Source organism: Panthera pardus, unplaced genomic scaffold (genome assembly GCF_024362965.1).
Source record: "Panthera pardus isolate Hobbes unplaced genomic scaffold, ASM2436296v1 HiC_scaffold_4, whole genome shotgun sequence".
NCBI classification, from domain to species: domain Eukaryota; kingdom Metazoa; phylum Chordata; class Mammalia; order Carnivora; family Felidae; genus Panthera; species Panthera pardus.
In genome coordinates this window covers 10507269-10520419 of record NW_026526969.1, presented here as the reverse complement: position 1 = coordinate 10520419, position 13151 = coordinate 10507269, and positions in this window count along the sequence as shown.

The following is a 13151-nucleotide window of genomic DNA, read 5'->3' as shown; positions in this document are numbered from 1 at the left end:
TCCCCACCAAAATATGTCGAAGCCCTAACCCCCAGGATCTGTGAGTATGACCTGATCTGGAAATAGGGTCTTTGCAGAAGATGGAGTTGAAGTGAGGTCATTGGGATGGGCCCCAATCCAATATGACTGGTATCCTTATAAAAAGAGGAAACTTGGGTGCAGAGACAGACAAGCACAGGGGGAAGACAACGCGAGGACACAGAGAGAAGGCCATCTGTAAGCCAGGGAGCACCTGAAGCTACCAGAAGCGAGGCGACAGGCCTAAAACACACACCAATCACAAATCCCATGTTGCCAACTGTACTTCTGGCCGCCTGGCTGTAAATTGGGTTCCCATGACCTGCTCCTTGGGTTTGGTAATTTGCCAGAATGGCTCCAAGAATGCAGGGAAATAGTTCCATGTGTTGGTTTATTATAAAGGAAATAGTAAAGGATAACAGATAAGCTTCCAGGTGGAGAGACACACAGGGGAAGAATCCCAAGTTTAGGAATTTCTGTCCCATGGAGTTGGATCGATGACCTTCCCGACACGCGGATGTGTTCATCTCCAAACCTCACACTTTGGGGATTTTTATGGAGTATTCATCACATAGGCATGACTATTAACTCCATTTCCAGCCCATCTCCCCTCTCCAGGGTAGAGCGATGAAATTTCCAAGCATCTAATCATGGCTTGGTCTTTCTGTGACCAGTTCCATCCAGGAACCCACCAAGAATTGCCTCATTAAAATAAAAGATGCTCTATCACCCAGGAAATTGACAAAGCATTTAGGAGTTCAGTTTCAGGAACTGGGGTCAGAAACCAATGTGTATATATTTTATTATTTCATAATGCCTCACGTAAATTTTTGGGCATACAGAGCAGAAAAACTTTTTAAGTTTATTTTTGAGAAAGAGAGAGAGAGAGAGAGAGTGCATGCTTGTGTGTGTGTGTGTGTGTGTGTGTGTGTGTGTGTGTGTGTGTGTGTATGCTCGTGAGGGCAGGGGAGGGGCAGAGAGAGGGAGAGTATTGCAAGCAGGCTCTGCGCTCAGTGCAGAGCCCTCCTTGGGACTCACAAACTGTGAGTTCATGACCTGACCCCAAATCAGGAGTCTGACCCTTAACCCACCGAGCCACCCAGGCACCCCAGAAAAAAATTTAAACATATTGAATGAACACTTACAATAATTGTTTTAATGTCCTTGTCTCTTTATTTTAACATCTCTGTCAATTCTGGGCCTGGCTTCCAGGAGCCCTGCCCCACAAGTGCTCAGTAGTCTGGGGAGGAGTGTGGTCTGTCTGCCGTCTCTGACGTTGTCTGCCCCTCTGTCCAGACACAATGGGATGACTGAGTTGTCTGCCCCGGGAGGGTGGCAGGCCTGACTGGGAAGAGCCTTCTAATGACCTTCTTTTGGGCACATGCTCATGAGGCCCAGCAGCCCCAGCCTGTCGTGAGCTGGCCAGTGTCACTGGGAGATATGGCCATGCCCATGCCCTTCCCCTCGGGGAGCTGTTCTGCAGGACCAGAACCGCGGACTGGGTCTTCGTTGTCACCCAGGGCAAGACTTCAACTGGTTCCCAAGCAGCCCATTAGAAGCGGGGCCTCTGGCAGAGCGGAGGAATCCAGGTGTGGCAGACAGAGTCTGTGCCCAGGAGGATCACACCATTCTGATTCCGGCCCTTGTCTGTGCTGTGGGGGGGGGGGGGGGGGGGGGCGGGGGGGGGAGGGCTGAGCTCAGGTATCCCCACCCAGCTGCCTCTCGGCCCTCAGAGAGGAACTTCTGCCTGGGACCTTTCCTTACAGCCCACCTCCTGTTCTATTTTAAGAGTCTCCGGTGCAAGAAATAGGAAAAAAGGAATAAATACATATATTTGTGTTGCGGCAGAGAGAGGAGGCAGAGTGTAGATGGCTGCAAGGAGACTTTGAGAACAGTGTCTTCTGAGAAGAATCAGACTCACTCCCAGGTGGGCGAGGGTAGGGGCTGTTTACCTGTGGGGAAACTGAGGCACCAGACTTCCAGAAAAGCCAAGACTCAATCTCAGGCCTCTTAGTAGTATACCCTGCATGCTTGGTCTACACGTATTATTCTCTTGGTAATAAGATGTAATCTTTTTTACTCCCTAGGATGTAATTTAAAAATAGATGCAGCCTTTGGCTGACTTACAAATCAAGGTGTGTACCTGGACCCGTTAACCTGCAACCCGAGGTGACAGGGACGGCCCGCAGGGAGAGCCCTGGGTCCCTTCTTCAGGTTTCTGCAGGAACACTGAGCCCCTCCCTGGCAGTGCAGGGCCATGGGCTCTGCTTCCCTGGCTCTCTCTGCTGAGACATACTTGGCAGAAACTGTCCACGTGCCTGGCACACCCCGAGCCCTGACCCAGAATGTGGCTAAGCCCTGAGCACATCCACAGGGCAGCACACTGATGCCATCATTCATAGCCACTCAGCTGGTGACAGTTGGTCAGGGGGGCCTCGTGCCCTGAGATGACAGCAGGGCCGGGTGGCTGGGTTCTGGGCTCTGCTGCACTTGCTGTGTGGCCTTGAGTAAGCCACTTCCCCTCTCTGGGCTATCTGGAATGTGGTCCAGAGATCTCGACATCCCTTTGTCCTGGAACCCAGCTGGGGGGATATTTACAATAATCCTTCATGGGGATGTTCCAGGGGGCTGGAATTCATTTAAGCCACGTGACATCCCTGAAAAGGCAGGCAGGTTTGTTGTTCCCATTTCACAGATGAGGAAAATGAGACCCAAGCAAAAGAAGGGGCTTACTGACACAGAGGATGCCCACCCAGGATCTGGCCTTGGACATGCTGTCCTGCAGGCATATTTCACCCAGAGACTTGGGGAATAGGGGCATGAGGTGGGGCACGTACCCCTGGGTATTACTAGAGGCATCTGAGTGCCCCCTCCCCCTGGGGACCTGGGGACAGCCCCCAGCCAGCTGCGGGCACCCACAGCAAAGCCTCGTTCCCATATCCTCAGGTCTCTTCTCCTTCCTACCTGGCTCTTTCTCTCTCCTTCAGCAAATATTTGCTATTGCTCAGCGAGGTGCTGCCATGGTTACAGGCATCCCAGGAGCTAAGGGTCCAAGTCGGACTTTAAACCTCTTTAAAATTCAAGACCCAGAGTAAACAGCTGCTTCTCGAAAGCTCAGTCCTGCAGGTGACAGTGCTCCCATCACTCCAGACTGCAAGGCCCTTGCCGGCGGAGGGGTTGAGAGCAGTGGAGGCGGGGCTCCAGGGTGGCACCAGGGCCCCACAGCCCCGGGTGGGGGAAGAAGAGCTTGAGGCCACGCAGGCCCCCTTATGGGGACACCCGGGCATGGTTTCTGCTCTGAAGAGGTGCCTCCTCTGGGCAGCGGGGACCCAGCTTCCAGTGACGCCAGGGGATTGCGGACCGGGGCCTGAGTTCTGATCGGGCACCCTCCATCCCAGGTGTGAGCCTGGGGAAAATCTCGGTTCTCTGAGCCCTTAGTTTGCTCATCTATAAAAGAAGGGCAATTAGCCCTCCAGGGCTTATTTGGAGGAGTGAAGCCTTCAGAGGAGGACAAGTTTTCTGAGTAGGAAAGTGTGGTTGTCAGCGGATGGGAGGCCCAGAGGTCTGGTTCTAATAGATGCAAATGCCCAAGTTTCTTTGCACAGCCTCTCCCCTGGGTGACTTGGGGCCGGGACTCCACGTCTCCGAGTTGCAGTTTCCTGCCTGTGTGATGGAAGAGAAACAATGCACAGCACTGGGTTGTTCCAAGAACTGAAGGAGCTAAAAATGCGTGTATCAGTTATCTGTTACTGTGTAACGAATTACTCCAAAGCGGAAGGTCTGAAGCCAGGCAGACCTTTATTGTCTCGCCAGATCTGTGGGCTGGGAATCCAGGAGTGGCTTAGCTGGGTGGTTCTGGCTCAGAATCTCGGGCTTGTGATTAAGACGCTGGCTGGGGCTGTGGTCTCTGAAGACTTGACTGGGCCGCAGGGGCCACTTCAAGATGGCTGTTGGCAGACCCCAGGTCCTCACCACGTGGGCCTCTCCAAAGGGCTGCTCGCGATGAAGCAGATCTGACCGCAGTGGTGTCTGTCGTAACCTAATCTCGGGGGATGTGCCATCACTTCTGCTGTGTGCTACACGGCTCCAAAAGCCCTGATGCGATACAGGGGCAGGTGGGGCTACTCAAGGCTCTGTGTTCAGGAGGTGGAGATCACGGGACGCCATCTTGGAGGTAGGCTACCACCCCTGGAAAGGGCCCACCCAGTGCCCCGGTGTACAGGAGGCGATACAGTTGTTATGCAGCACTTACAATGACTTAGGTTGGAGAAGGGAATGTGGGAAAGATAACAGGCTGAGAACTAAGTCTCCAGGTGCCAGCTGAGACACGTTCCCTGGGCCAGGCAAAGAGACTCGGTGACCAGACTTACAGCGCCAGCAGGAGGGGCAGGAGGGGATCCCTCAAGGGGAGACTGGCGGGCACCAGGCACAGAGAGGGCCGGGACAGCCTCCGTCAGTTACGGCCAGATCCAGGTGACATGCCACGGAGCAGACAGGCAGGCTGCGGCGGCGTGGACACCCTGGGCACTCTTGTCCCTGGAGCTTCCCTCTAAAGCTGCTTGTCCCACGCAGCACACTGTGTCCACATGCACTGTGAAGTCTTGGGAGCAGCTCTGCTTGGCTTCTTAGGGTTTCTTCTGATATGAGTCTATTCCAGGCACCAGTCACTTTCGTGCGTTCTCCTGAGCACCTTGCTACTCACCTGTATTCCCGAAGCCTCATTCACCCTTCTTGGGGCCCAGGGATGAATTCAACAATCGCCCAAGTGCTTGGAAGATGCAGTCTGGAATGAGATTCTCTCCACATGCCGCCTCTCTCCCATCGCCCAGGAACCTACTCAAATGACACGGCCCCCAGAGAAGCCCCCGTCTCCAGGGCCCCATCTCTCCTTCCCTGACCCCTACCCTGCTTTGCCTTCTGCAGGGCACAGATGGTGCTGTGCCCATTACCTTGCATTTAGGATGGCTTGTTCACCTGCCGTCTCCCATAGGGCCGAGGGCTCCAGGAGAAGCTGGACTGTGTTTCCCCGCCTGGTTCTGTATCCCCTGAGCCCAGCCCCGTGCCAGCACCCGGTAGGTTCTCACGAAAGTTTCTGTAGGAAAGTGAATGAAGGAGGAGAGAGGAAGCTGCCACTTTCTGGTGGGGAGCCCCTGCCATGACCAATGGAATAGCCATTATATTTTGAGACACAGATGAGACCATGGAGCCTCCTGGCTCTGCAGGGACAGGCTGTGGGAACCCAGGGAGAAGGCAAGGAGAATGGGGAGGCTGTCTAACAATTCAAGACAGAAATGGCGGTGGCTGAGCCAAGGGTGGTGGCAGGGGAGTTGGCGAGAAGGGCTTAGCTTCCAGACTGACTCCCAAGGTAGGGCCGCCAGGGTTTCCCTGCAGGTTGGCTGTGAGGATGAGGGTTTGGGGCAGAGCCCGGGGTGTGCTGGTGCTGTGTGCTGACCCTGAGAATAGGGGCCGTGGATTTGGGGACGTGGCGTGGCCGGTGTCGGCGCTGGAGCTGGAGGGGTCTGTAGGCATCCAGTGGGGACATGCGTCAGAGTCCAGAGACCAAGAGTCAGGCTGGGGATGGGAATGTGGGAGCTGAGGCGCAGAGATCAACATGAAGCCATACAGCACCCAGCTGCCCGAGGGGGCGCTGGGTCCTGAACACCCCAGGTTAAGAGGGCAGGAGAGCAGAGGAACTGAGTAGGAGCAGCTGGGGACAGGACGAGAATGCACAGTGTGGCATCCAGCACGCTTTGGGAAGGAGGGAGACAGGCGACCACCTGCCAAGTGTGCTGGGTTGAATACCTTCCGCCCCAAATTCATGTCCACGTGACCCCTCAGTGTGACCTCAGTTATAGGGGCTTCGCAGTTAAGATAAAGTCATACTGGATTCGGGTGGGCCCTGCGTTCAGTGACGGGTGTCCTCATAAGGGGGAGACACAGAGACACAGAGGAAGAGGTGATGTGGTCACAGAAGTAGGGATGCAGTTACTAGCCAAGGAGTGCCACCTGTGAGCTGGCAGGGGTGAGGACAGGTCCTCTCCTGGAGCCTGCAGAGAGAGCATGACCCTTCAGATACCTGATTTTGCAGAACTGGGAGAGAATAAATTTCTATTGTTTGAAGCTGCACGGTTTCGAGGCGCTTTGCCCCAGGAAACGAACACAGATCCCTCTCTGTTGCCAGCCCACCCCAGGGGACATCCAGAGGGTTGTCCAGAGGGTTTCACCTTGACCCACTCTGCTTTGTCCCCTCTGTCCTCCTCCTACCCTGACACACCGCAGCCGAGACATATAGTGACTCTCTGTGGGGAGCCTCTAGATGAGACCTCTGTGTCCGGGGGGCCGGGGTTCGAGTCCTGCTCTGCTACTTTTTAGCCTTGCTTTGTCCTCACCTGACAAATGAGAGCAACAGCATCATGAAGGCCTGAATTCACCCACAGAGGTCTGCCTGGAGGGCCCGGCACAGAGTAGGCTCTTAGAAATAGCAGCTTCCGCTCCCCACCGTGCCCAGGTGGGGACGTGATCTGTGGAATTCACCAGGGAGGATGAGCCCCGCCCCTTGCATCACAGGATGTCGTGGATGGAAAGAAGGAATGACAGGAAGACTGTTGTAGGTCTTGCTGCAGAGGGGAATCTTTGCCCCGGCCAGCTTTGGGGGCGGGGGTATGTCTGGGCTACAGTCTAGCTTTTGGCACCAGGGGGACACAATACGCCGTACTCTCAGGGTTAACAGTTAAATACAGGATGCCCAGTAAAATCAGAACTTCAGATAAACGGCAAATAATTTGGTAGTATAAGTATATCCCAAATACTGCATGGGATATACTTAATGATACCAAGTTATTTGCCGTTTATCTGAAATTAAGCGTGGTGGGGTATTTTGTGTTTTTATTTGCTAAGTCTGGCAACCTTTCATTTGCTAAAGCTTGCTTCCCTCCACTAGGATTTACGGCCAGGTCTTGTGAAGAGGTCATCCACCGACCTCTTGGCTAGAGAAACACAGAGTCATCCCCTCACCCACCTCTGCCTCTCTCCACCTCCCACAATTTGGCTCCTTGTCCGCCATGGGCAAAACACTCTTTCCCGTTACACCTACGCCCCCAAATATGAGGAATCAATCACAATTTTAGGAAGAAAATACAGGTGTCGTGGGAGAAAGACAGAGTGAATTCAGAGTTCATTAGGCAAGCTAATCAAGTTGTCCAGCCGTGCCTTGCTGCTTCTTGGAGCCATCTGGCCCTCCTGGATCAACGCTGGGCCCAGTGGGAGGTGTTTTTCAGTGGAGGAGGAGCACAGAGATGCCTGCAGGTAACTGGACGGGAGACCCTGGCAGAGCCCGGAGGCCCTTGGAGTTCATCACCTCACGCAGGGCAGCAAGCTCAGTCAGGACCTCCCGCCAACTCCCATACTCCTTTTCTCTTGAGCTTCCTGCGCAGGAGAAAGAGGAGCAAAGGGCTGCCATTGGCCGAAGAGCGTCTGCTCTCCCACCGATGTGTCGTGGGCACCTGCCACCCTTCCGGGCGGTGAGTCGGCCAGACCACATTCCTGTGCTCCCAGAGCTGATAGTCCAGACTGGGTGAGGCAGTCAGCACAGCAGCAAGGACTTTCAGAAGGACCGGCTTCCCGAGCTGCAGGACTGCTATGGCCCCCACCCAGTTCCCTGGCAGGCCCGACCCCCTCATCCACAGGGGCCAGCGATCCGTTGTCTTGGTGGGCACCAGCACCAGGCAAATTTATCCTTTGCTTGGCTGGCACGTCAGACCCCAGGGTCAGAGAGCAGGCTCGCTTGTCCACCAGAGCCCAGCCGCTCTGGATTCTCAGGATTTCCCTCCCACCACCTCCCTTCTCCCTGCAGAGCGTACTGTCTGGGCCGAGGTGCCAAATGGCCACCCAGAAGCTGCAAAAGCTCTTCTGTCCCTGTCCTGTATGTGTCTTAGCTTTGGTTCCCCAGGAGCAGACCCGGAACAAGGACTCAGGTGCAGGTGGTGACTGGGGAGACGCTCCAGGTAGGCATGGATTAAGGAGCAGGGAGAGCAAGGCGGACAGGGAATCAGTGAGGGGCGTGTTAATGAGCGGGCTCCCGTGGGAACTGGGACTCACGATTGTCCCACCAAGAGACGATTTAGCTACTTCTCATCCATGTTCCTTTCCTCCACAGCTGATGCTGATTCTGAGGGTGTTAAGTCCCCGGATTGCCTGGGCTTCTCTGACCACGGGCTCGGCTCCTTCCCAGGCACCAGAGGCAAAGCTGCCAGTGTGTCCAGGGGCTGCCCGTGGGGGCGGGTGAACCCAGAGTCATCTTCCCAAACTGAAGCTCTGTCCCCATTAAACACTAACTCCCCAGCCCCCTCCTCCAGCCCCTGGTAACTACCATTCTACTTCCTCTAAACATTCTATCATCTGACTCTCCTAGGTCCCTCATATAAGTGCAATGATACAGTATATGCATGTTTGTGCCTGGCTTATTTCATAACATAATGTCTTCAAGGTTCATCCATGTGGTAGCATGTGTCAGAATTTTCTTCCTTTTTTTTTTTTTTTAAATGTTTATTTAATTTTGAGATAGGGAGCACCAGTGGGGGAGGGACAGGGAGAGAGGAGGGCAGAGGATCCAAAGCGGGCTCTGGGCTGACAGCAGAGAGCCCGATGCGGGGCTCAAACTCATGAATCGTGAGACCATGACCTGAGCCAAAGTCGGACACTCAACCAACTGAGCCACTCAGGCACCCCTAGAATTTTCTTCCTTTTTAAAGGCTGCATAATATTCGATGGTAAGTATAGACCGCATTTTGTTTATCCATTCACCTGTCGATGGATACCCGGCTTGCGTCTACATTTTAGCTATTATCGATAATGTGGTGAACACGGGTTTACTCACCAGGGATTTCTGAAGAGACTTGAATGAAGGGTCTGTTGACAGAGTTAGGGGCAAAATGGAAGAACCAACAAAAAATGGTGATACACCCAGAGACTCCCAAGAGTGGAAAGTCATTACCACCTCCAAGGCCTGATGGGCAAGGTCAAGGAGAGGAGGTAGCAGAGTCCAGGGAGTGTTTGGGGCTGCTCAGCAGGAACTGTAGCTTCTAGAACCACAAGGAAGCAGAGGGGTGGCAGGCCCATTGGTGATGGGGCAGTGATACCCTGACATCCTTCCTCCAGCTATCTGATCTGGTGATGCCTTCCAACAGAGCCTGGGTGTGCACTGGTCAGCTATTGTCATTATCATGCTGGTAACGTGACATTCAGTGGCTTCAAACAACAATCACTTATTCTCACATTCAAGGATATTCCGATCAATGGGGCAGCTCTGCTCCATCTATCTCATATCTCGTCCTGTGGCCCAGCCGGTACCCAGGGTGCGTCCTTGTCGTGGCCAAATAGAAGCACAGGAAGGCAAGTGCATTTTAGCCTGAGTTCCTCACGTCCGTTGGCTTCCCGTTGGCCAGGTCAGTGGGTGGGGAGGACCACTCTGCCTGCCACCAAGCCATGGCAAGGGCGTGGGGGTGTATTTCTGTTATTGGGGAGTGAGGAAACAGAAGCGGTGATCCATCAACTAGGGAAGGGGGCGGATAGTCTTCAGAGTCAGGTTCTGGAAGCCGAGGGAGGTGGGGGTAGTTGGATGGGCAAACAGAGTGGGGAGTAGGCCCCTTCCCTCTGCAGGCTCATCCCACCCCCTCTCCACATGAGTCTGCATAGTCTCCCCTCCCTGCCACCAGCACACATGTCCTACAGAGACTTAGCATGTGGTGCTCTCAGCCGCCCTGGTCAGAGGCCGGAAGGGTTAACTGGAGAAGAGTGCACCGAATCACAGAGACTTTTTCAAAGACTTGATAAATAAATCACCACTCATGTTTAATTCAAAGCCCCCGCTGCCTACAGAGAACACAGGGAAGAAGCGATCTTTCAATTAAAACAGCTCTGAGGGGCTTCTCCTGCTCTCCTGGGGCTTTCTGGCCTCTCCCTCTGGCTGGAGGAGGCCCCGGCAGGGAAGGCCAGCGTGATCCTGCAGTGATCCCAGGACAGCTTGGAACAGAACGCAGACCCCTCATGTGGGCTGTCCGGGGTCCCAGCCTCGGCTCACGGGCCACCCTCCTCCCCGATCTCACTCTCCCAGATTGCCCCTTCCGGGTTCCTCTCAGAACCCGGTTTTCTCTTCTCCATAGCTCACGTCCTTATGCGAAGTTTTTCTGTAGGTTTTCCTTGTTTCTTTATCGTCTTTCTCCCCGGCTAGAATGTCATCTCCATCAGAGCGGAAACTGGGTTCATCTCACTCCCTGCTGAATCCCTAGCATCCAGGAGAGCGCTTAGTAACACAGTAGATGCTCAGTAGCTGTGTGTCTATGTTTGCGCCTTCCCACTTCTAGGCTAAACACCCCCAGCTCCTCCGTTTTCGAGCACGAAGCAGGACCTGGAGCATCTCCTTTGCTCCCTGGGTTCCCCGAGCATAGGTCTGAGCAAGAAGGCCAGAGAAATGTGGGGCCCCATGTTGCAACAGCCCGGCACCATGCTGAGCACTTTGCACGGATGGACCAGCCCGGCACCACCAGAGCCCATTTTACAGATGAGCAAACCAAGGCACATTGAGATAAAGTCACTTTGGCCAGGTGGCACCATTAGTAAGTGTGGTGGAGGCAGGACGTGAACCCGGGCCCAGGGCGTCCAGCACAGGAACCCTGAGTCACTCTTCTCAAAGGTGAGAGCTTTTTATAACCAGCGGGTGCTGTGAGGGTTGGGTTACCACACACCTCAGGAAACCCCAAGTGGCAAAGTCAGGACTGGAGACTAAAGAGAGACCGACTATTCTTGTAGGCTGGGATCAAAATAAACTCTCAATCAATAGTTTGGACTTAAAACCCAGTCTTTCATGTTTGTCAGAAATATATCCTGTTCCCAGGATAGCTCTCTCTTTTAGGAGTGATCTAGGTGCCGGCATTCAGCACACCTTAGGTGATTTATCTCAGCAATATCATGCAATTGATATTTTTTAAAAAGATTTTATTTTTAGAGAGAGAGAGAGGAAGCGTGTGAGCAGGGGAGGGGCAGAGAGAGGGAGAGAGAGAATCCCACGCAGGATCCATACTCAGCACAGAGCCCGACTTGGGGCTGGACCTTACCAACCGTGAGATCATGACCTGAGCTGCAACCAAGACTTGCATGCTCAGCTGACTGAGCCACTCAGGTGACCCCATGCAACTGATACTTTAAATCTCCATTTTCTCTGTAAGAAAACTGAAGTCCCCCAAAAGTCGAATAACCCAGTCATCCCCCTTGGGAGTGTCAGAGTTCGGACCCCAGAATCATGTTCTTTCTACAGCAACCCCATAGTAATTACGCTGTTTGTTGTAATCACCCTCACCAACATTTAACGGACACTTACTGGATGCCGGACCGTGTGTTCAGCAATTACAGTTGTTAACTCATTTGATCCTAATTACAACCCTAGGAGGCAAATACTATTTTTATCTCCACTAATTACAACCCTACAATAAAAAAAAAAAATTTTATCTCCATTTTATTTTTTTTAAACATTTTTTATTAGTTTATTTATTTTGAGAGAAAGAAGGAGCTGGGGAGGGGCAGAGAAAGAGGGGGACACAGGGTCTGAAGCAGGCTCTGTGCTGAAAGCAGCGAGCCCAGTCCAAGGCTTGAACTCACGAACCATGAGATCATGACCTGAGTCAAAGTCAGTAGGTTGAGCGTCTGACTTATGATTTTGGCTCAGGTCATGACCTCACGGTTTGTGATATTGAGCCCCCCTGTCGGGCTCCGTGCTGGGATTCTCTCTCTCCCTCTCCCTCTCTCTCTCTCTCTCTCTCTCTCTCTCTGCCTCTCCTGCTCGCACTTACTTTTCTCTTTCTCTCTCACACAAAATAAGTAAATTAAAAAAAAATAAAGATGAGGAAATTAAGGTCCAGATGGTTAAGGAACTTTTTAAAAATGTAGGTTGTACATTAGCATTCAGGGGTGTTGAGGCCACCAGATCAGGAGACAATTGCCATTGAAAAGATAGGTTGTTGGGGTGCCCAGGTGGCTCAGTCGGTTGAGCGTCCAACTTCGGCTCAGGTCACAATCTCCTGGTTTGTGGGTTCGAGCCCCATGTCAGGCTCTGTGCTGACAGCTCAGAGCCCAGAGCCTGCTTCGGATTCTGTGTCTCCCTCCCTTTCTGCTTCTCCCCTGCTCACGTTCTCTCTCTCTCAAAAATAAATAAACATTAAAAAAATTTAAAAAAGGAAAGATAGTTTGTTTCTCATAGTTCCCAAGAGGCCACGCCACACCAGGCCACGCTATGCAGGTTACACGGGAAATTACTATCATTGGTCAGAAGGCAGAGGCAATTAGGGAGAAACATGGGCAAGAGACTTTATTGTGGCTTCCAGGGGAAGGCGGGCTTAGGACTGGCTAGTTTGAATAAGTTCAGAAGGCTCCGGGGCGTAGGGCTATCGCTAGTTGTCTGGTACCTGGCTGTGGGCTAATGAGGGCAGGGGGTAGTGGCCCAGAAGGTGAGAGCCTGATAGACAAGGAGGCTGAAGGTATGAGCTCCAGACTGGTTGGTATGCATGTAAAAGACACAAGGTGAGCACTTGAGAGGCCCCAGGAATTGGCTTAGCCCTGGGATGGGCCAGTCTCTCCAGGGTCAGCAGCACATGGTCCCCCGAGGTCACCCAACACAGGACCGGAAACCTAGGTGGGCTGGCTTCAGAGCCCATGCTCTTAGCCCGTCTACAGTGAGATTTCCTCTCTGCGGCAGAGACCCGGTAATACAGCTCGGGGAGAGCTCAGGGGAAGTGACCGCAAACACTGATGTCTGAACAGAGATGAGCCGTGGGAGGCTGCAGGTGGGAACGTGGCGGGGGGGGGGGGGGGGGGGGGGGGCGGGGACAGGAGCCAGGAAGGCTGTTTGGGGCTTTCTTCAGGCAGACAAAGAGTCCCCGAGAGGCTGGTTATGAGCCAGCATTGCTGTTGTTCGTACTATCATTTCAATTTGGGAGAAAACCAGCCACACCTGACGGCAACGTGAATCCCACCCCCATCGCGAAACAGCCCAAACTGGATCCAACAGACCCCCACTGCCTGGCTGGGCCGCATCCTGATTGTGTTCTGACACGGGAGCGTCACCACCGAGCTTCCAGATTATT